The sequence below is a fragment of the Zalophus californianus genome, chromosome 9 (assembly GCF_009762305.2).
Source record: "Zalophus californianus isolate mZalCal1 chromosome 9, mZalCal1.pri.v2, whole genome shotgun sequence".
Taxonomy (NCBI): domain Eukaryota; kingdom Metazoa; phylum Chordata; class Mammalia; order Carnivora; family Otariidae; genus Zalophus; species Zalophus californianus.
Genome location: NC_045603.1, coordinates 6,701,960 through 6,722,337, shown reverse-complemented (window position 1 = coordinate 6,722,337; position 20,378 = coordinate 6,701,960). Strand labels below are relative to the sequence as shown.

Genomic DNA, 20,378 nt, shown 5'->3' with positions numbered 1-20,378 from the left:
TTTATCATTCCTTCCTACTGCTTGCTTTGGATTTCTTTTATTCTTTTTTTTTAATCTAGTTCTTTGCAGTAGGAATTTAGGTTATTGATTTGAGACTCTCCTCTTTTCAAAGGTAAGCACTTTGTGCTATATATTTCCCTCCCAGCTCTACTTTACCTGCATCCCACAAATTGCTGTATATTTTCATTTTCAGTACCATGTACTAAAGTGGTACCAAGATATGTCTGGAGGAGACAAAGACAGCTATCTACCAAAAGTCACGCTCCAACCCTCAACAGCACAGAGCTGTTGCCAGAAAGTGGCTGTCCAGCCATGTTTCCAAGTTGTGCTTGCCCTTGGTGAGGCAAGATGGAACAGTTCTTGCCAATGGAGTATGAGAAGCACTGCATGTTTCTTCCAAACCAATGCAGTGAAGAAATAAATATTCTTTGTCCACCCTCTCCCTTTCCGCTGACGGAGGCAAGCAATGATGACAAAGCCTTCGGGGGTGGAGCCAAAAGATGGAAAAAATATAGGTCCCTGAATTACTGTGTCTTGGAGAAAAGCCTCCCACCAACCACGAACACTCATTGTTCTGTTAAATGGGTGAGACACATGCCTCTTGAATTAAGCCGTTAAAAGAGTTTGGAATGTACATGTTAACAGCAGCTAGTATGTCTTTGCCATTAACCTCAAAAATCGGCCAGTGTACCTTGAAAGATGCCCGCTAATCATACGTTAAGGACACGGCATCCATGAACATACTTGAGCTTACTGATTATATACAGAAGCCATTCTTGGGTATTAAAGGCCTTAAGTTTATTGCCTTGTTATACCTACTATACTGAGAACATTATAAAAGAAAAAAAGAGAGAGAGAGAAGAAGAAGAACATTTTGGACATGAGGCCTGATCAGAACTCCCAGTTCAAAAGCACTGGGGAGTGATGCGGAGAAGCACGCCTCCCGAGCTCTCATCTCTGACAATGCCTACCTGGACCTCTGCTTTCTCCCCACTGAGGTCTGCTGAAGACAAACATCTGGAGAAAGGAGAATCCCTGAACTGTCTCACCAGATTGTTTCTGTTTCCTACCGGCCCATGATGGACACACAGACGCCCTGGGAAGGAGCTGGCACTCCTCGGCACTGAGCCTCGTTCTCTGGTCTTTACGTTTCATTTTTGTATATCAGAGAGGACCGGGTCCGGAACCGGATACAAAACACAACCCCAAACTGCCTGTCTGTCCTGCTTGCGATTAAAACAACCTGCTCTCATCTTAGATTGCTTTTTTTTTTTTGACTATTATAAAAGTTTATTTAACAAAAAAGTTCAATATGAAAATGCACACGACCTGATTTTTATATTGTAGTAAAACAGGTACTATGGAGGGGACATGTGGAAGCAGTTGATTTCTTCTGATGAACACACCCATTACTTATACTCGCTCCAAGGCTTCTAACATGATGATACTATTTCCTCGTGTTACCACCATTCCAATATTGTTCTGTTGCCCACTAGCTGCCATCTCCACACGTTCATCTATCACAAGATTCATAAACGGACCGAACCCCCGCAATATTCCTTGGACATGTCCGCCACCATTTAATTTCAATGACAATCTCTTGTCCATAAATTTTTTTCAGCTCGGGAGGGTGAGCTTTGCTCATGGTGTCTACTGCGCGAGCTCCTCATCTTAGATTGCTTTTGTATCACTTTCTGTATCTGTCTCATTGGCCTCCTCTTTTTTTGCCAAAGGTATTATATTTAAAATAGAAAGCTGAAGTGGTTATATTTTTAAAAGAGCAATGTCTTTCCTCCCAGGCCAAACGGGGGGGGGGTGCTTTCCCCCATCTTTTCTCTCTGCACTTCCTCTCACATGAAAGCTACTGAATTTGAGCTCTATTAACTCCTCTCTGGTTTATGAGCTCTGATTTATAGGACAAATTACCTGTGTAGCGCTCAGGAAGGAACTGGTCTGTCGGAGAACACTGGAGTTTGATTTCGCCGCCCTGCCCCCATGCCCGTTTATTCGTTCATGGCATGGAGAGATCCAGAGGGCCAGAGCCATTTCATCAGCCCTCGGAATTCACGTACTGTGAGCCTCCTCTCCCCAGACCATACCGCTGCCATAAATAGACATCACGTGGCTTCCTTTGATGATAAGGTCAGAGGAAACCAGTGCACGGGGAGAAGCCTGTAGGAGAAGAGCTAGAGCTCTGAGTTCCGGTATAAAACCTGAGCAGTGCTAGTCTTCTTGCCTGGGGGCTGGATCAGAGAGGAGGGGCAAGGAGCAAGAGCGGGGTTCACCTCCCAAGGGGACTCCCCTGGATGCCTGAACCGCTCCCTGACTCCCAGCAGCGGTCTGTGCCCTCAGCCATCTCTACCACGGGGCGGGGGGCGGGGAGGAGGGGGTGGTGAGGGGGCTGAGGCCTGCAGCCGGCTCCCCCTGCCCCAACTGCCTCGCCAGGCTCTGGGGCTCCCCTTGTTCATTTTCTGATAGAGCTGTCAGTTTTTACTGCTGATAGGAGAAATCGTTTTCTCTCTTGGCTGAACGTTAATTGGCCTTTCCCTTCTCTCATTCAGTTCGTATTCGCCATCCCCTAGTCCCCAGCCCCAAGTAGAGGAGCATTCCAGAAAGACAAGGAAGGTGGTTCTTTTGAAACTGCTAAACCAGAGGTTTAGACGGAGCTGAACAGGAGTGCACAGAGGGAGTTTTACCCACGCACTCTGTAATTCCCCAGGAGCTCTGCCCATCATGGCCTACAGCTTCTGTGTGCTGGGTAGGCCTCGGATTACATAGGCAGATCTGTGAAGCCTGCTGGGTCTAGGCGAAGCCTCAACTGAGCACGTTTGAGGTGCCAGGCACCAAGACGGGTCCTAGAGAGGCAGACTGACTAGGGAGACCCAGGAGACGAACTGATACACTGGAGCTATCGGTTTGATGTGACCAGAGCCGTGGCAGAAGTAAGCCCGGGTACCAGAGACTCACAGCGGGTCAGAGAGCCACCCTGGAGAAAGCCAAGCCGCAGGCCCACCATACAGACTAACTCGGGTTCAGCGGGAGGGGTGTCCCACGGGGAGGGGACAGTCTGTGCAAAGTCACGGGTGCGTGGAAGAGCGGGACACACAAGAGGAGCGGTAGGGAGCCTGGTTTGGCCGAAGGTTAAGGTCATGTGGAGGACTAGGTCGCAACAGGGCTCGGGTACCCAAGCAGGTTTTTTCCCCCCATATAATTTCAGGCACTTAAAAAATAAATAGCCTTATTGAGGTTTAACTTCTATACCATTAAGTTCACCAGCTAGGGGCGCCTGGGTGGCTCAGTTGGTTAAGTATCTGCCTTCAGTTCAGGTCATAACCTCAGGGTCCTGAGATCAAGCCCCACACTGAGCCCTGCATTGGGCTCCCTACTCAGCAGGGGGCCTGCTTCTCTCTCCCTCTCCCTCTCTCTCTCTCTCTCTCTCAAATAAATAAATAAAGTCTTAAAAAAAAAGTTCATCAGCTTACAATGTACAATTCAATGGTTTTTAGTATATTTACAGATTTGGGCACCCATCACTATAATCTAATTTTACACCATTTCCATCAGCCCCAAAAGGAAACCTTCTGAGCAGGGTTTTGGACAGGGGCCTGGCCCAGCCAAAGTATCCCTCCCATGAGCTTGGCAGCAGTGCAGAGAGCGGTTCGAAGGGGCCAGCCTGGCCCCCTTCGTGGAGCCTAGAACATAAGTGATGAGCACAGCAGCAACTATGCACAAGGGTCCGAGATTTGTGGCAGCCGGGGCGGTGGGGGTGGGATTCAGTCCATCTCCTAGATTCTTATTCCTTAACTGGGTTATGAGCACTCAGGCTATTTTTGCTGGCTGGCTATTTAGTGGCAGTGATACAAATCAGTATTAGAGATAAATGTTGCCTATTTACAAAGAAAAATGGACCAAGAGGCCATATCGCAGCAAAATCCAGAATTCTGAAGTTTCTGCTACATGGGAACGGCATGGAGCACTATCCGTATGGTTCATGCAGCAAACCCCACAGCTCGTCTGTACCAATGAAAGGGCAGGGGCTCTGTCCTCAAAGGCCCTGTAGGGTGACCAAAGTGCAGTCATCATGAACCAGGGCGGTGACCAGGTGCCTCCGGGTAGCACAGCTGGCCCATTCAAACCCAAAGTCCTTCGTAAGGCAGGACCAGGGAGAATGCGGGCCTCTGTGCTGTGGCTTTGGGGGCAGTGGGTCTGATCTGAGCATCATGCTATGATAATTGTATCTCTTTTTTTTTTAAGATTGATTTATTTGAGAGAGAGAGAGTGTGTGAGTGGGGGGCAGGGTGGGGAGGGACAGAGGGAGATGGAGAATCTCAAGCAGACGCTGCACTGAGCATGGCGGCTGAAGCGGGGCTCGATTCCACAACCCCAAGATCAAGACACTCAACCGACTGAGCCACCCAGGCACCCTAGTTATTATTCTTTTAATTGCAAGTAAAACAAAAAAGCAAATGAAACCAGCTTTCACAATAAAGGGGACTCAGTTCTGAGGAAATCTTGGCTAGGATCATGTGAAAAAACTCTCCCTACAAAAACAGACATGCATGATAAACTATAACCACACAAACAGATTGCAAGTGTGTGGGATGTGATTTGACCCCACAGTTGAATCTGGGGGGGATGCCAGAGAGGGGTGGAAGGGTATCAGAGCCAGCAACCCAGGGCCTTCGGCTTTGGCCTCCACGTTGAGATGAATGTAGAGATCGAAAGTAAGATCACCAGTGGACAGGACATAGAGAGCTGAAACTGTGACTCTGGGAAGCCAGGCTTCTTAGAGATCCTCTAAGGGCTCATCGTTCAGTGAAAGGGTGGGCTAGGAAAACCCCATCACCGGGCACAAGGAAGCTTGTCTACCACAGCACGGGCAAGAGCAGTGGGGTCTTCGGAAAGGATCCTCTGAAAACTGCAAACTGCCTGTCTGTGCTTTGAGTGGGGTGGAGGTCCAAATTTATATTGCATGCATGGTCTGGGATGCGTATGTCAAGAGAAAAAAATTGATCCCAAGCTGGTGATAATCCTAGACCACCTGGTAAAGCAGATGCAAAATGGCTTTAGAGAGGCACTCTTACAACTCAGGCAGTAGTCTCCAATTCCCACAGAAGAAACAAGCTCCTCCAAAGATGAGCTCACAACATCAAATCCCAGGATGTATGAAGAAAGAGGTCATCTTGAACATGCGAGCAGGTGCCACAAACAGGAGGATTAGAGCCCTAAGACTGAGAGAACAGAACAGCCCACAAAGAAGAGTATGCATGCAAAGTGTTTATAATGATTGAAGGCCAAAATGAAAGAGTCAGATGCTTAAGGAGATAACAATACATAACGAAAGCAAGAACGAACAGATCTATGCAACACTTACAGATGGAATGACGCAGTGTCTGAGATTTGGGAAGCAGGATGTGTACAAAAGGAATAGCTGTGGGTTGATACTTGTTGAGGGTGAAGAATAATAAGTATATCAGGGCTTTTTATTCTATTGTCTTTAATTTTATATACATTGGAAAATGTTCATAAGGAAGATAAAAACAAACAAACAAAATACAGATCTCCAGACAGAACTTCTAGAAATGCACAATAGACATGAGATGCAAACGTCAGGACAGGTCTGATGGCACATAGTACACGGATGAAGAGAGAACTGATGAACTAGCAATATGAAAAAATATCCAGAGTGCAAAGTAGAGAGATAAATATATGAAAAACTTCAAAAGAGATTGGAAGACACAGAGGATAGACCGTCCCATTAGAGAGCAATTTGGTACCATCTAGTGACATGCTAGGAACCCCCCCGTTTTACTTCTAGGCAAGTATCCTAAGGAACGTAGGCAGGAGCGCTAGGCCACGTGTAAGAATATTCACAGCAGCACTATGTGTAATGGAGAAAAGATGGGGATGAACTAAATGTCCTTCAGTGGCAGAGAAGATCCATCAATTGCATTTTATTCATATAACCGACTACTATAGAGCAGTAAAAATAAACTGCAGCTAATGTATCTATGTGAATATATCTCAAACATGTAAATTGCAAAGGGATACTTCAGAATGATAACTTTTATGTAAAGCTTACAAATATTAAAAAACTACATACTGTTTAGGGGTACAGTCTCCTCTAATAAAATCATCCAAGACACATGCCCAGATGGAGTGAGATGCACAAGAGATTTATTGGGGGAAACGTCTGTGGAGGACCACGGGGAGAAGGTGCAGGAGCAGCCCACTCGTGCAGGTCTGACACCAGAGAGAGGAGGTGGAAGCCTCACATTGTAGTGTGACTGAGAAGGAGCTTTGGCCAGGCAGGTGGGTTACCCCCAAGCAAAGACTGGGGCAGAAATGGTCCTGCTCGGCGCTCGTACTCCGTGGTGACTAGCCACTGGCTGGGAGAAGCCCAGGGAGGGAGGAGGTGGGAATGCGGTTTGGGTGTAAGTGCCACAGGGGGTCTGAAGGTGTCCTGGTTGGAAGCTCGAGGCTGACTATACTCCCTGCAGCCGGTTCCTCTAATGGGGAGCCTGAGCAGCACCCGTCCACGGCTGCCACACGTACCGTCACAGCGGAGTATCATAATATACATCAGATACAGTCCTCAGCGACTGACAGATGAGGCAGGCAAAAAGAGAGATATTCTCCGAAAGATTAATGGACAATAATCAACGCCTATATCCAGGAATTAGAGAACAGACCTTGCAAAGCACACATGGGACTTTTATAAAAATCACACATGCAGTAGGTCCCAAAGTCATTGCCAACCCATACAAAGAACTGAGAGTTGGCCATGATAAAATAAGATTAGAAATAAACCATAAAACTGGTTTTTGGGGGTGCCTGGGTGGTTCAGTCGGTTAAGCGTCTGTCTTGGGCTCGGGTTGTGATCTCAGGGTCCTGGGATCGAGTCCTGCATCGGGCTCCCTGCTCTGCAGGGAGTCTGCTTCTCCCTCTCCCTCTGCCTACCACTCCTCCTGCTTGAGCTCTCTCTGTCAAGTATATAAATAAAAACTTTTTAAGAAAAAAATGGTTTTTTTATTTTATTCTTTTTTTTAAAGATTTTATTTATTTATTTAATTGACAGAGAGAGAGAGAGAGAGACAGTGTGAGAGGGAACACAAGCAGGGGGAGTGGGAGAGGGAGAAGCAGGCTTCTGGCCGAGCCCGGAGCCCGATGCGGGGCTCCATCCCAGGACCCTGGGATCATGACCTGAGCTGAAGGCAGTCGCTTAACCGACTGAGCCACCCAGGCGCCCCTGTTTTGAAATTTAAATTCATGGATCATCCAGTATAAGGGTCAAAAATGTCGTGGGGGAAATCAGAAAATATTTAGAACTGAAGGACACTTAGATCACTATGGGCTGAAAGGAGATGGGCATCACTAAAAGAGCATGCAGAGGGAGACTGATAGCCTGACACGCACACTAGAGAAGAAGAAATGTTCAAAACGAATGAGCTATGCATCCAGTTCTGGAATAAAGAGAAAAGAACAAAACAACAAAAACAAAAGCAGAAGGGAGGAGATCAGATCATAAGAAACAGAAGTTAAAGGAAACAATGAGAGGAAACAGCTGGATCTTGGAGAAAGAGGTAAACCAGGCAGATCTCTGGCAAGAGTGGCTGAGGACATAAAGGGCGTAAAGGAGAAGGCACGGGGCATGTCAGGAACAAACAAAAAGAACCTAACGCAGCCAGCGGATAGCTCACATGTATAGTCGGTCTTTCACACCTCATTCTCTAATGCAGTATTTATTTACAGTTTAGGCTAAAACACAAATTCTTTGTGCGTAGTAGCAGCGATGGGCTAACGCTTCCAGAGGACTTATTGCGAGTCATTCTCTGCACCTGCTCGGTTCCGTCAGGCCTCCGTAACTTTGGTCAGGCTGTTTCCTCAGCTTAAAACACCCTTCTCCTCTTATGTCTCCTTTGGGGTTTGGCTAAAATGCAAGTCCTCTGACCATTCCTGCCAGTAGCATGCCCATTATCCACTCTGTCCTTCTTCTTTACCAAGAGAAACATAATTTTATTCAGGATAATAATATGCCCCATTTAAAATGACCACATCTGCAATACTATATTCCCAGGCATCCCCACATCTCAGGGTGGTGTGTGACACAGTTTTGGCCAATGAGATATAAGTAGATATTTGCTAGGTATATTTTTTGAAGATGTTTTATCTATCCACCCGTCTCTCTATCCACTCATCCACCCATGCCCCCACCCATGTACCCATCCATCTATCCATCCATCCATACATCCAGCCATCCACCCACCCATCCACCCACCCATCCATCCATCCATCCATACATCCAGCCATCCACCCACCCATCCAACCATCCATCCATCCATACAGCCATCCATCCACCCATCCATCCATACATCCATCCATCTGTCCATCCAACCACCCATCCATCCATCCATCCATCCATCCATCCATCCATACATCCATCCACCCACCCATCCATCCATCCACCCATCCATCCATACATCCATCCATCTGTCCATCCAACCACCCATCCATCCATCCATCCATCCATCCATCCATCCATCCATCCACCCACCCATCCATCCATCCACCCAGCCATCCATCCATCCATCCACCCATCCGTCCATACATCCATCCACCCAGCCATCCATCTGTCCATCCAACCACCCATCCATCCATCCACCCATCCATCCATCCATCCATTTCTAAGAGCCTATAAAGTGCCAGGCACAATATTTAGGTATCTGACACAGAAAATGAGTGATATTTGTCCCCGCCTTTAAGTAACCATACTCTATTTGTGAAGGCAGATAAGGAAACAATATCTATACATTTGTGGTAAGTGCTATGCTAGAGGTAAAAGAGAAATATATTTTTTAATATATTGACCTTTTTTCCTTCTCTTATTCAGCCAGAGGGATCTGTTTGCCTCGGGGAGGATTATGATTTCCATAGAAGGAATGTAACAGGTGAAAAAAAAATGACCTTTTTTGTCTTTTGAGTATTAAGACCACCTTTGTGTGCATGAGACAATAGTCTTGCAACTGAGCTTGTTTCAGAGAAGAAAGGCACTCTCTAAATTCTAAAGGCTTCCCTTTAAGAAATGATAGAACTGAGTCTAGTGGACTTGGACATGGGCAGGGTACAAGGCCAGAGAATATATATGATTTGGGGAAGTTCCCACGAGGTAGGAAGAGACAGGAGATCTGACAGGATGGCCCTGGTTCCCTCCTCCTCGTCAGAACAGCAGTGGGAAGGCCCAGTGTGAGTGTGGGACCAGAACTGGGGACTGCCACGCTGTGGTTTCAAAGGACACCGGTGGGAACCCGAGAAGCAGGCAGGACAGCCTGCTCAGTGGGCCCCAGGACAGGCTGCCAGGAACCACCTCAGCCCCACATCTTAGAGGCAGGAGCCAGGAGCCTGGGCCCCATCTGGGGAAGAAGCAGGAAAAGCAGCCCTGACAGGGAACCTGACCCTGAATGTACTTGAACTACTATCTTGATGCATTTGCGTTAACGCGGGAGTTTTTGAAGCCTGAAAAAGACAGTTATCTTTTACTAGCAAGTTCACGGTGTTTTATTTTTTTATTTTTTTAAAGATTTTATTTATTTATTTGACAGAGAGAGACACAGCAAGAGAGGGAACCCAAGCAGGGGGAGTGGGAGAGGGAGAAGCAGGCTTCCCGCGGAGCAGGGAGCCCGATGCGGGGCCCGATCCCAGGACCCTGGGACCATGACCTGAGCCGAAGGCAGACGCCTAACGACTGAGCCACCCAGGCACCCCAAGTTCATGGTGTTTTAATTTTTTTTCTTTTTCTGACCTTAGTGAGAGTGGGGACTTGGGAGCAAGACAGAATCAGTTATAGACCATTTTCAGTTACATTTCTGTGTACCTCTGCTCACAGCATGAAGATATTTATCCCATGACAGACGGGTGCACAGGGGGCTAAGGAGCAAGACAAGGCTGGGTGTCAGGGGCCAGCTTCATGGGCATATAGCCAGGACAGCCAAGCCAGCTCAGAAGAGCCTGTATTTAGAATTTCATGCTCTGTGGTCACGATCTTGAAATTCTTTCTTTTTTTTAAGTTTTAAATTTTTAGAAAATATATTTTATTTATTTATTTGAGAGAGAGAGCGAAGGAGCACAAGCAGGGGGAGCAGCAGAGGGAGAGGGAGAAGGAGACTTCCTAACGCGGGGCTCGATCCCAGGACCCTGAGATCATGACCTGAGCCGAAGGCAGACACTCAACCAGCTGAGCCACCCAGGTGCCCCACTATCTTAAACTTCTTAATAATTTTACCTTTGAATTGTGTTTTATTTTCATTTTTTTTAAAGATTTTATTTATTTATTTGAGAAAGAGAGAGTGAGAGACAGCACGAGAGGGAAGAGGGTCAGAGGGAGAAGCAGACTCCCCGCTGAGCAGGGAGCCCGATGCGGGACTCGATCCCGGGACTCCAGGTTCATGACCTGAGCCGAAGGCAGTCGCTTAACCAACGGAGCCACCCAGGCGCCCTGAATTGTGTTTTATAAGTGAAGTCTGATGGGAAAATGGAAGTGTGGGGGCTTGGGGTCCTGGTTCATAGGCAGTCCCCACCTCCTATGTCCTCTCTGGACTAGATGGTTGTCAGCCACCTGCCGCCTGGCCTCCCCCTCCCCACCCCAGCCTGCTCTGCCCTCAGCCCAGTCATGCTGATGGGGGGCAGGGGTGTAGGCGAGGCTATTGGCCTCTGTTCCCAGCAGAGGCCTCAGGGGGCACACGGTGGCAACTCTCTTTGCCCTGGGCTGCCTGAGCCATGGTGCACTTGACTCGATGGGCATGCACCTCTGCCCAACCCCTTATCCAGGCACCAAGTTGCATTCCCTTGGGGTTCCCGATCCACTGTGAGCTGGGGTGGCAGCCCCACGGGAAGGAGAGATTGACTTCCAGCCCCCAGCCAGGGCACTATGGTCCCCACTATGGCAAGAGGGGGATCCTGGCAGCTCTGAGGGTCCACACTTGCCCTCTGAGTGTCTTCACGCTCGAGGTGTACCAGAAGCATTATGTCAGGCTCTGGAAGAAACCCCTTTCTTTGTATGTGAGTGTCTTTAATGGCACTTTTTCCTACTTTCTGAATAGGCCCGCGTTTCCATTGCACACTGGGCCCCGAAAAATCACGCAGCCGGCCCTGGCATCAGGGAGGATCTGCCAGGAAGGGGGGCCCCTGGGCCTTCAGCGGGGTCAGTGTATCACTAGCAGGCCTCCCTGATGGCCAGAACCCAAAAGGCATCGCCCTGCTTCCTAGGCCACCGTCAAAGGGGAGGCCCCAATTTCAGAAACACTGAGGCCAGACTCTGGCCCTGCTCATGACATTTCCAAGGTCCACCAAATACTTCAGGCTGACCAGGGGCATCTCACTTATCCTCAAGCACAATTTTCTCAGCTACTGCATGATTTTTGCCATCTTCCTTCTCTTTTTCCTGGGAGGGCTGCCTTAGGAGCCGTCTGCAGCCCTTGAAGTCCAAGTATTCCACCAGCGGGCGCCTTCACCCTCCTCAGCACAAATAGATCGCTATGTTAATAGCGAAGACACCTGCTGGGCCTACCGGGTGCCGGGCACCCCACTATGCACTGACTCATTTAATCCTCTCATCACCCCAACGAAGTAGGGGTTTAGCTCTGCCATTCTGCTCGTGGAAGGCGTGGATGAGGAAGGGTGGTGAGGGGTTAGTTAGGATTTGAACCCCGGCCACAAAAATGGCAATTCTAATGATAAAACACAGGAGGTGACAGATGCCTGAAATGGCAGGCTGGAAACCTGAGGGCAGGGGCTGAAGGTGGAGCTTCACCTACCTGAAAAAACTTGCCTAGCCAAAGGGAAACGCTGAGTCACTAACACGACGATGACAGGGCGCCCCGCTTGGAGAGCTTCAGTGAGGTTGGCCAGCCCCCCTGGGATGGAGAAGGGCAGGGAGGGCGCCTGGGACAGAGGAACACAGAGTGGGACTAGAGCGGGTGGCGTCAGATGGCTGGGGGCACAGACTTTTCGAAAGCCGGGATCAGGTCTCTAACCTGGGTCCCAGGCCCTTAGGATTCCAAGCCCAGGGAGCAGCCCCATCTCCGGCGCCTACCACTGCCGGACCCCGACTCAGTAGGCTAACAAGGCCACTCGAAGGAAGTCATAACACTAAATCTGGTTGGCTTAGAGGCCACGGTGAGATTTTAAATTTTTAATAAAAATCTTATGTACTTGGCCGCAGCTGATTTATTGGAAGGCTACCTTTATTTCTTCCAGTCACGGGGGCCCAATTCCATTTTCAAGGTTGACTAGCTCCCCCCTCCCTCCCAGCAACTACCACTTCTCGGAGCCTTCTCCTTCCCCATTTGACCCCAAGCCCCTCTCTGCATTTCTCCTGTGTGGCACCAGGAGCCTTTGGGGTTTCTGACCACATGTGGTTTGTCACTGCCACACGCCTTTCTAGGAACAGATAAAGACCTATGGCCTCCAGCCTGAAGCCTGTGGTGGGGGATGCGGTCAGCCCTTGGTTCACCACTCAAAGCCGCTCAAAGCCGGCGCCACCCCTCCTTCCGGGCCACACATTTGCAAACAAAGCAGAGGCCACGCTTGGAAGATCACGCTGCAAAGTTACAATCCTGACCTTTTGGAGTACAGTTGTTTCTGGAAAAGTGCCGGCCTTTTGCTCAGGCGCCCTTTTCCTGAGATCTTTGCCAAAGAATCCTGGAGTTGAAATTTGAGCATCTACAAAACAAAACTGATTTTTAAAGTAATATCTAACTCAGTGCCACCTGTGTGTGCATGCATTCACACATACATATTTCATGCACGCAGGCACGTGCATTTTAAACCTCATTATTCTTCTGTTAACTGCGGAAGGAAGACCCACCAAAGGAGAAAAGTAAGGGCCGTTCCTTCCGAACTTGCCACAGCAAAGGAGTGGGCCAGTGTCACTTGTGTTTTGGCGAAGATTCAAAGGCAGGCAGAGTGGGGAAGGTTTATAGTGGAGGAAGGGAAGGATTTGGGGGTGCCCTGATTGGAGCCTTTAGCCCAGGGAAGCTGCAGGTGGCTGACTACAAGGGGGTGTCCTATGTGACTGGTTAGGAGTACCTACTTGGGGGAAACCTGGGTGGCTCAGTGGTAAGCGACTGCCTTCAGCTCAGGTCATGATCCTGGAGTCCCTGGATCGAGTCCCGCATCGGGCTCCCTGCTCGGCGGGGAGTCTGCTTCTCCCTCTGACCCTCCCCCCATCTCATGTGCTTTCTCTCTCTCTCATTCTCTCTCTCTCAAATAAATAAATAAAATCTTTAAAAAAAAAAAAAAGGAGTACCGACTTGGTTTTCTCTAGTTGGTCCTAAATTGGAAGGGGGGACAAAAATTAGGGAAGCTGTCAGTTATTAATCTAGATCTGGTCATTTTGGGTCAATTATTATGGAAGTTGTTTAGCTTCATGGATTGTCACCAGAGCTAGGAATCTGGCTTCTTGCAAGTCTGATTTACGGTAGCCTGGCTTCCCGGGTTGTGGGACTCGATCCCAGGACCCTGGGATCATGACCTGAGCCAAGGCAGACGCTTAGCCGACTGAGCCCCCCAGGCGTCCCAGCAACTTGCAGTCTTGGAGCAAGGAGCCTGACGCGGGGCTTGATCCCAGGACCTCGGGACCATGACCTGAGCCGAAGGCAAACACATACTGAGTCATCTAGGTGCCCTGAGAAAATCCTTTTATAGCATAAGCGCCATCATATTATTCTGCTCAAAAGTCCCCCATGGTCTCCTGGGTGGTCCCCCAGCTCCCCCAGGGTGACAGCTCACGTTCTCGCGGTGACCTGCAAGGTCCTGCCAGACCCGGCCCCAGCCTCTCAGACCTAATCCTCCTCTCTCCTTCATTCCCTGTGGCCCAGCCTGCCCGAGCCTCCCTGCCCAGGGACCCTGCCGCTGCGAGGTGACCTGTGTCCACGTGTGTGGTCATTGGGCCGGCACGATTATGAATGGTGCCACTTTCCCTCTCAGAGGCCCCGGTTTGCATGATGAATTAGATGGCCGTGCCGGCCTCCGCACTTGCTGTTTTCTCTCCTTGGCCTGGCCTCCTCTTTCCCCAGATAGCTGCTGCCTTCCCTCCCCTGCTTGGGGTCTCGGCCCACACGTCACCTTCAGTGACGCATTGTGACCATGCCATTTCTGTGGCACACATCCCCTACCCCAGCACGTCTCACCGGCTACCATACTGTTTGTCTTCCTCATGTGTTCATTATGTGCCCCCCACCTGGCCATGCAGGCTCTGTGAGGCCGGGCGTCTTTCAGGTCTGGTCCGCCACTGTATCCCCAGTACCTAAAACAGTGCTTAGCACACGGTGGTGCCCGAGAGAGTAACCAGATGAGGGTGGGGTGCTGCTTTGGGTAAGATGGTCAGAGGTTTCTCTGAGGGGTTGGCACTGAAATTACGATCTGTATTATTTTCCCTTGGCTGCTATTACAAAGTACTACAAACACAGTGGCTTAAAACAATATAAACATATTATCTGAGAGTTCTGCAGGTCAGAAGTGCAAATTGGGCCTCACTGAGCTAAAATCAAGGTGTTGGCAGAACTGCGTTCCTTTCTGGAGGTTCTGGGGATGGGCGGGACAGGTAAATTGGCCTTCTCAAGCTTCGAGAGGCTGTCCACATTCCTTGGCTCACAAGCCCCTGCCTCCCTCTCTCTGGTTCTGAATCTTCTGCTCTTCTCATCCCCTTTTAAGGATCCTTGTGATGATGCTGGGCCCATCCAGAAAACCCAGGGTAATCTCATTATTTGAAAGTCAGTTGATTAGCAAACTTCATTCCGCCTGCAACCTTAATTCCCCCTTGCGTGGAACAAGGTGAGGTAGGTCCTGTGAAGGAGTCACCGTCCACCTGGGGAGGCTGCACTTGGGTGGTGCAACAGACCCCAGTGGAAGAGGAAAGAGGAAGGGGATCCCTGGAGTGCCCAGAGGTGGGGAGTCTGTGAGATGCAGATGTAGGCTCCCCCAGCTCACTCTGAAGACTCCCCTCATTCTGGGTTAGTTTCCTTCAGCAGCCGCTGTAATCATGACCACAAACCGGGTGTTTGAAAACCATAGACATTCACTGTCCCACCGTTCTGGAGGCCAGAGTCCAAAACCAGGGTATCACGAGGGCCATCTTCTCTCTGAAGTTTCTGGGGGAAGGTCCTTCCTTGCCTCTTCTAGCTTCTGGTGGTTCCTGGCTGTTATGGACCAAATGTCTGTGCCGCCCCCGCCCCCCCAACGCATGTGTTGAAACCCTAACCCCCGATGCGATGGTGTTAGGAGGTGGGGCCTCTGGGAAGTAAATAGGTTTAGATGAGGACACGAGAGGGGGTGGAAGCCCATGATGAGATTAGTGCCCTTCTAAGAAAAGATGTGAGCTCAAGGACGCAGCAAGAACACAGCCATCTGAAATCCAGGAAGAGAGCCCTTACCACACGCCAAATCTGCCAGCACCTTGATCTGGAACTTTCCAGCCTCCCGAATGGTAAAAAATAAATGTGTGCTGAAGCCCCAGGTCTGTGGTGTTTCGTTACAGCCGTCCAAGCCGGCGGGACACCAGCCATCCCTGGCGCTCCTGGGCTTGTGGTAGGTAGCATCAGTCCCATATCTGCCCGCATCTTCACTCAGACTTCTCCCCTCTGTGGCCATGTCTTTGTGTCTGAATCCCCCTCTTCTTCTAAAGCCACCAGTCATTGCATTGGAAATCCTCCCAATTCCAGGGGGACCCCATTATTAACTTGCAAAGATCCTATTGCTAAATAAGATCACCTTCGCAGGTTCGGGGTAGACATGCGTACTGGAGGCCTGCTTGCTAGCCTCTCTGGGCCACCCCATCCCACTCTCCCGGAGTTGCCCTTGCCCGGAGCCACCTTCTCGGAATTTCTTGTGTGTCCGCATACAAGGTGTCCCTCTACTTCATCCTCATCAACCTTCCTCCAGACTTCGACCACAGTCACGACTATTTTTATCAACGAGTCTTTCCACAATGCAGCTTCCCAGCAGACTGCATGCAGATACCTCCTTTCAGGGCCCCTCTCTCTGTAAAGTGCTTATCTTAGAAAATCTGGGTAGACTCTGAGTTTGATCTTTATACCAACGAATTAGTATACACTCAGGCTCGCTCAGCGGAAGGGTTATAGCTGCCCCAAGCTGCCGGCTGACTTCAGGCCAAAGTACAAAGGAGGCACCAGGAAGGAGGAAGACGCTGAATGCCATGTATCGTTCTCTGCCATTCCCCAGGGCACGCTTGCCCTAGAAAAGGCAGAGGCCACTGGCCATCCTCCATTTGGAAAAGGAGGCAGTTGGGGCCTTGGGGGGGGGGGGGAATTAAGATTTTCGTTTTAAGTAATCTCTACACCCATCACGGGTCTTGAACCTCCAACCCCAAGATCAAGAGTCCCATGCTCACACGGACTGAGCCAGCCAGGCACCCCAAGGGGCCTTGGAAGTTTATGGGCCTTCTTCAAGGCCATAACAAGTATGTGATAAGAGGAAGATTCTGGAATCCTGCCTCTAATTGTCTTTTCTTCTACTCTCTTACCCTGCCTGAGCTCGGCCGTGTGCACCCAGGTCTTGGAAGGACTTCCCACCAGCTAGTCTACACTGCGCTTCTAACAGGCAAGGGTCCCACCTCCGGCTAGCTCAGGTCCTGTAAAATGTGCCAATCCATGGCCTAAGGGATGTGGATATCATTCCCCCCCCACCCCCCACCCCCGGGGTGCTTGGCAGACAGCGAGGAAAAGAATTTACCAGATGTCTGAATCACACTGCACACGGGCCCCTGGGTGGCTCAGTCGGTTAAGCCTGACTCAGGCTCAGGTCAGGGTCCTAGGGTCTTGGATAGAGTCCTCCGTGGGGCTCCCTGCTCCGTTCGGAATCTGCTTCTCCCTCTGCCCCTGCCCCTCTCCCCAATCATGCTTTCTCTTGCTCTCTCAAATAGATACATAAAATCTTTCAATCAATCATCGATCACATTGCACGCCTGCAAACACTACCAGCTTCGCCTGGTAGCTCAGTACCGTTCAGCTCAGGTCCTTCGGGTCTCCCAAACTGGCACACGAACTGCGTGGCACTAAGTCCCTCCACAGGCAAAGCCGCGATTTCCTCAGCAGGTGGACGCACAGCGCGTGGAGAACCTGTAATAACCCGCGCTTGGCAATGAGCACTTTTTCTTTCTACTCATTATTGCCGCGCTTTAAGAGGAGAAGGGAGTAACACTCTCCCCTGGTTGCAAAGAGACACTTGGAAACGTGCTGCTGCGGGAGGCCACTCTGTCACCGGGAAAGACAATGGAAGACATTTTAATGTCTTTCCCGTGCTCCGTGCTCTGCCAGTCGAAAGCCTCGGAACCCTTTGGGGAAATCACTTTACGAGGAAGGAAAATGAGGCCCCGGGCCTCCGGCCCCGCCTTGGGTGCTGCGTGCGCTCCCTCCGCTGGGTTCCCGAGTCCGGGTCCTAGGTCCCCAGCGCCCCAGGTCGCAGAGGCGGCCTGAACGCGGGCTCCCAGCGGTTGCGCGGTTGGGACGCGCTCACAACGTGGTTGTTCTCTGCAATGGCTCTGTTTATGCCCACTGAACCCACGCCCCGCAGAGGACGGAGACGATTACAGAGTCCCCAGAGCGCTGTCCTTCACTCTTCTTTCTTCCCCACGGGACAGGCCCTGAAGGCTCTGGGTCCCTTTGGCGCACAGCAGAGGACCTGGCGCCGCGGGGACCCCCACTAATGCTTGAGGGACGGATCCCTACGCTGTCTCCAGCGTGACGTTCCCAAGGGAATGTCCATTTCTCATGCTTTGTAAATTCCTCTGGGGGTGTGGGGGGAGTCACCAGATTCCAGCCAGCAGGTACTTCACAAATGGAGAACTTCCAATGATTTGCTCTAAACGTATGGCTAAACAAGCAAGGCCATTCTGATCATTGATCTGCAGGAATTAATGCTGGCACTAAACGCTGATGACAACGGTGTCCAATGATTTGGCAATTTGACCCACTTAGGGAAAGGGCCAGGCTGAATAGATGAAAAGTCTGAATCAAACAAAGTGTAATAAAATGTAACCATTTTGGGGGCGCCTGGGTGGCTGAGTCGTTAAGCGTCTGCCTTCGGCTCAGGTCGTGATCCCAGGGTCCTGGGATCGAGCCCCGCATCGGGCTCCCTGCTCTGCGGGAAGCCTGCTTCTCCCTCTCCTGCTCCCCCTGCTTGTGTTCCCTCTCCCGCTGTGTCTCTCTCTGTCAAGTAAATAAAATTAAAAAAAAAAAAGTAACCATTTTTCCCCTAAAGATTTACCTATTTATTTGAGAGAGAGACAGAAAGTGAGCAGGAGTGAGGGGGCAGAGGGAGAGGGAGAGGAGAGTATCCTAAGCGGACTCACCCTGAGCAGGGAGGGGGGAGAGTGAGGAGGCCAGCGCAGGACTCCGGCTCGACGCCTGAGATCGCAACAACGAGAAAGTCCGACGCTTAGCCCACCGTGCCACCCAGGCGCCCCAAAATGTAACCATTTTAAAAGATCTCTTTACAACTTTATCTTAAACTATTTGTGCATACTACAAAGAAAGGGTTTGTTAAGGTAAATTTGAGGCCAGTACCTATCTCTCAGAAATGAATGAGATGATGTTTTGACTCATGCTATAAATACAATTGAGGACCAAAGTAAATCATTTCAACTTCGTATGGGTTGTATCACCCAGGAGGAAGGAGGTGCAGTATTTATCATCAAATAAGACACTCAAGTAAAGAAAGTTTTTCTTTCAGGGCGCCTGGGTGGCTCAGATGGTTAGGCGTCTGCCTTCGGCTCAGGTTATGATCCCGGAGTCCTGGGATCGAGTCCCGCATCGGGCTCCCTGCTCCTTGGGAGCCTGCTTCTCCCTCTCTCTGTCTCTCATAAATAAATAAATAAATAAAATCTTTAAAAAAAAAAAAAAAGAAAGTTTTTCTTTCATTAACAAAATTTATAAAACAATATAATAAAAGATCTATGAAAACATGACCAAATGATCAGTATTTTTTTTTTAAATCAGTATTTGGCTATTTAGGAACCAAAGTATCCTTTCATACCCAGAATATAAGGTTCCCAATACCAGAAAAGTCATTTTAACCATGATCTTTGACCATCTAAATGTTGTTTGCAGGTAGGACTTTCTGAGAATGTTTCGATCTGGACCTAACTTGTGCCATCTGGACTTCTGCAGAAAAGCTTACTAAGGCAAAAATCAATCCTGAATTAACGCCAAGACTCTTACCAAGACTGAGCTCCCCCTATGAGTTGTGAAATATTTACCAAACACCTTTAAGGGAGGGACGCCCGGGTGGCTCAGTCTGTTAACTGTCTGCCTTCCACTCAGGTCATGATCCCGGGGTCCTGGGATATAGCCCCATGTTGGGCTCCCTGCTCAGCACGGAGTCTGCTTCTCCCTCTCCTCTGTCTCTCTTCCTGCTTGTGCTCTCTCCAACTCTCTCTCTCTCTCTCTCTCTCTCTCTCAAATGAATAAATAAAAAGAAAAAAAAAGAAAAAAGAAACACCTTTAAGGGAAAATCATTAAGTCCACTGATATGCATTACAGACAACCAAAAGGGACATGTTTGTGTTTTTAAAGTTTATTGATTTGGGGGCACCTGGGTGGTGCAGTCAGCTGAGTGCTGGATTCTTGATTTCAGCTCAGATTGCGATCTCAGGATGGTGAGATGGAGCCGTGTGTCAGTCTCTGTGCTCAGCAGGGAGTCTGCTAGAGAGTCTCCTTCCCTCTCCCTCTGCCCTTACCCCCACCAAAATAAATGAAGAAATATTTTTTGAAAATTAAATAAAGTTGGGCGCCTGGGTGGCTCAGTTGGTTCAGCGACTGCTTTCGGCTCAGGTCATGATCCCAGAGTCCCGGGACCGAGTCCCGCATCGGGATCCCTGCTCAGCGGGGAGTCTGCTTCTCCCTCTGACCTTCCCCCCTCTCATGCTCTCTCTCTCTCAAATAAATAAATAAATAAATAAATAAATAAATAAATAAAATATTTTAAAAAAAAGAAAATTAAATAAAGTTTATTTATCTAATTTTTAGTCATCTCTACACCCAACATGGGGCCTGAACCCACAACCCCGAGATCAAGAGTCTCATGCTTTTCTGACTGAGCCAGCCAGGTACCCGGGATTGTGGTTTTAAATTTCAAAAATACTCACATGCAAAGAAACATTTTCCAGAATCCTTGTGCCTAATTATTGTGGGCCAAACCCTGCTTAAAACTGTTACCTTCAGAAGACATTTTGGAGAGAGATGATGGGATAATTCATATCTCAGTACCTAACTATCCCCAGGTTATGGTTTTTGTCCCTTGTATTTTCTATTTGCAGAGTTCTCCATCAGCACCCATTTTATAGACAAAAGAACTGGAGCACAGAG

At 49.3% G+C, this 20,378-nt stretch overlaps 1 protein-coding gene and 1 pseudogene across 6 annotated transcripts in view; both read right to left on the bottom strand.

Moving 5' to 3' along the window:
* Positions 1-20,378, bottom strand: part of NFAM1 (NFAT activating protein with ITAM motif 1) — a 100,430-nt gene that overhangs the window by 60,662 nt on the left and 19,390 nt on the right. For 4 of the 6 annotated variants that reach the window (XM_035721945.1, XM_035721948.1, XM_035721946.1 and 1 more), the window contains exon 1: positions 1,927-2,084. The exons of the other annotated variants lie outside the window; for them this stretch is intronic. The gene's annotated coding sequence lies outside the window, so the exon portion shown is untranslated. Of the gene's footprint in view, positions 1-1,926; positions 2,085-20,378 lie in introns of those variants that run through there. 6 annotated transcript variants of the gene reach the window in all.
* On the bottom strand, positions 1,264-1,645 carry LOC113923086 (annotated as a pseudogene).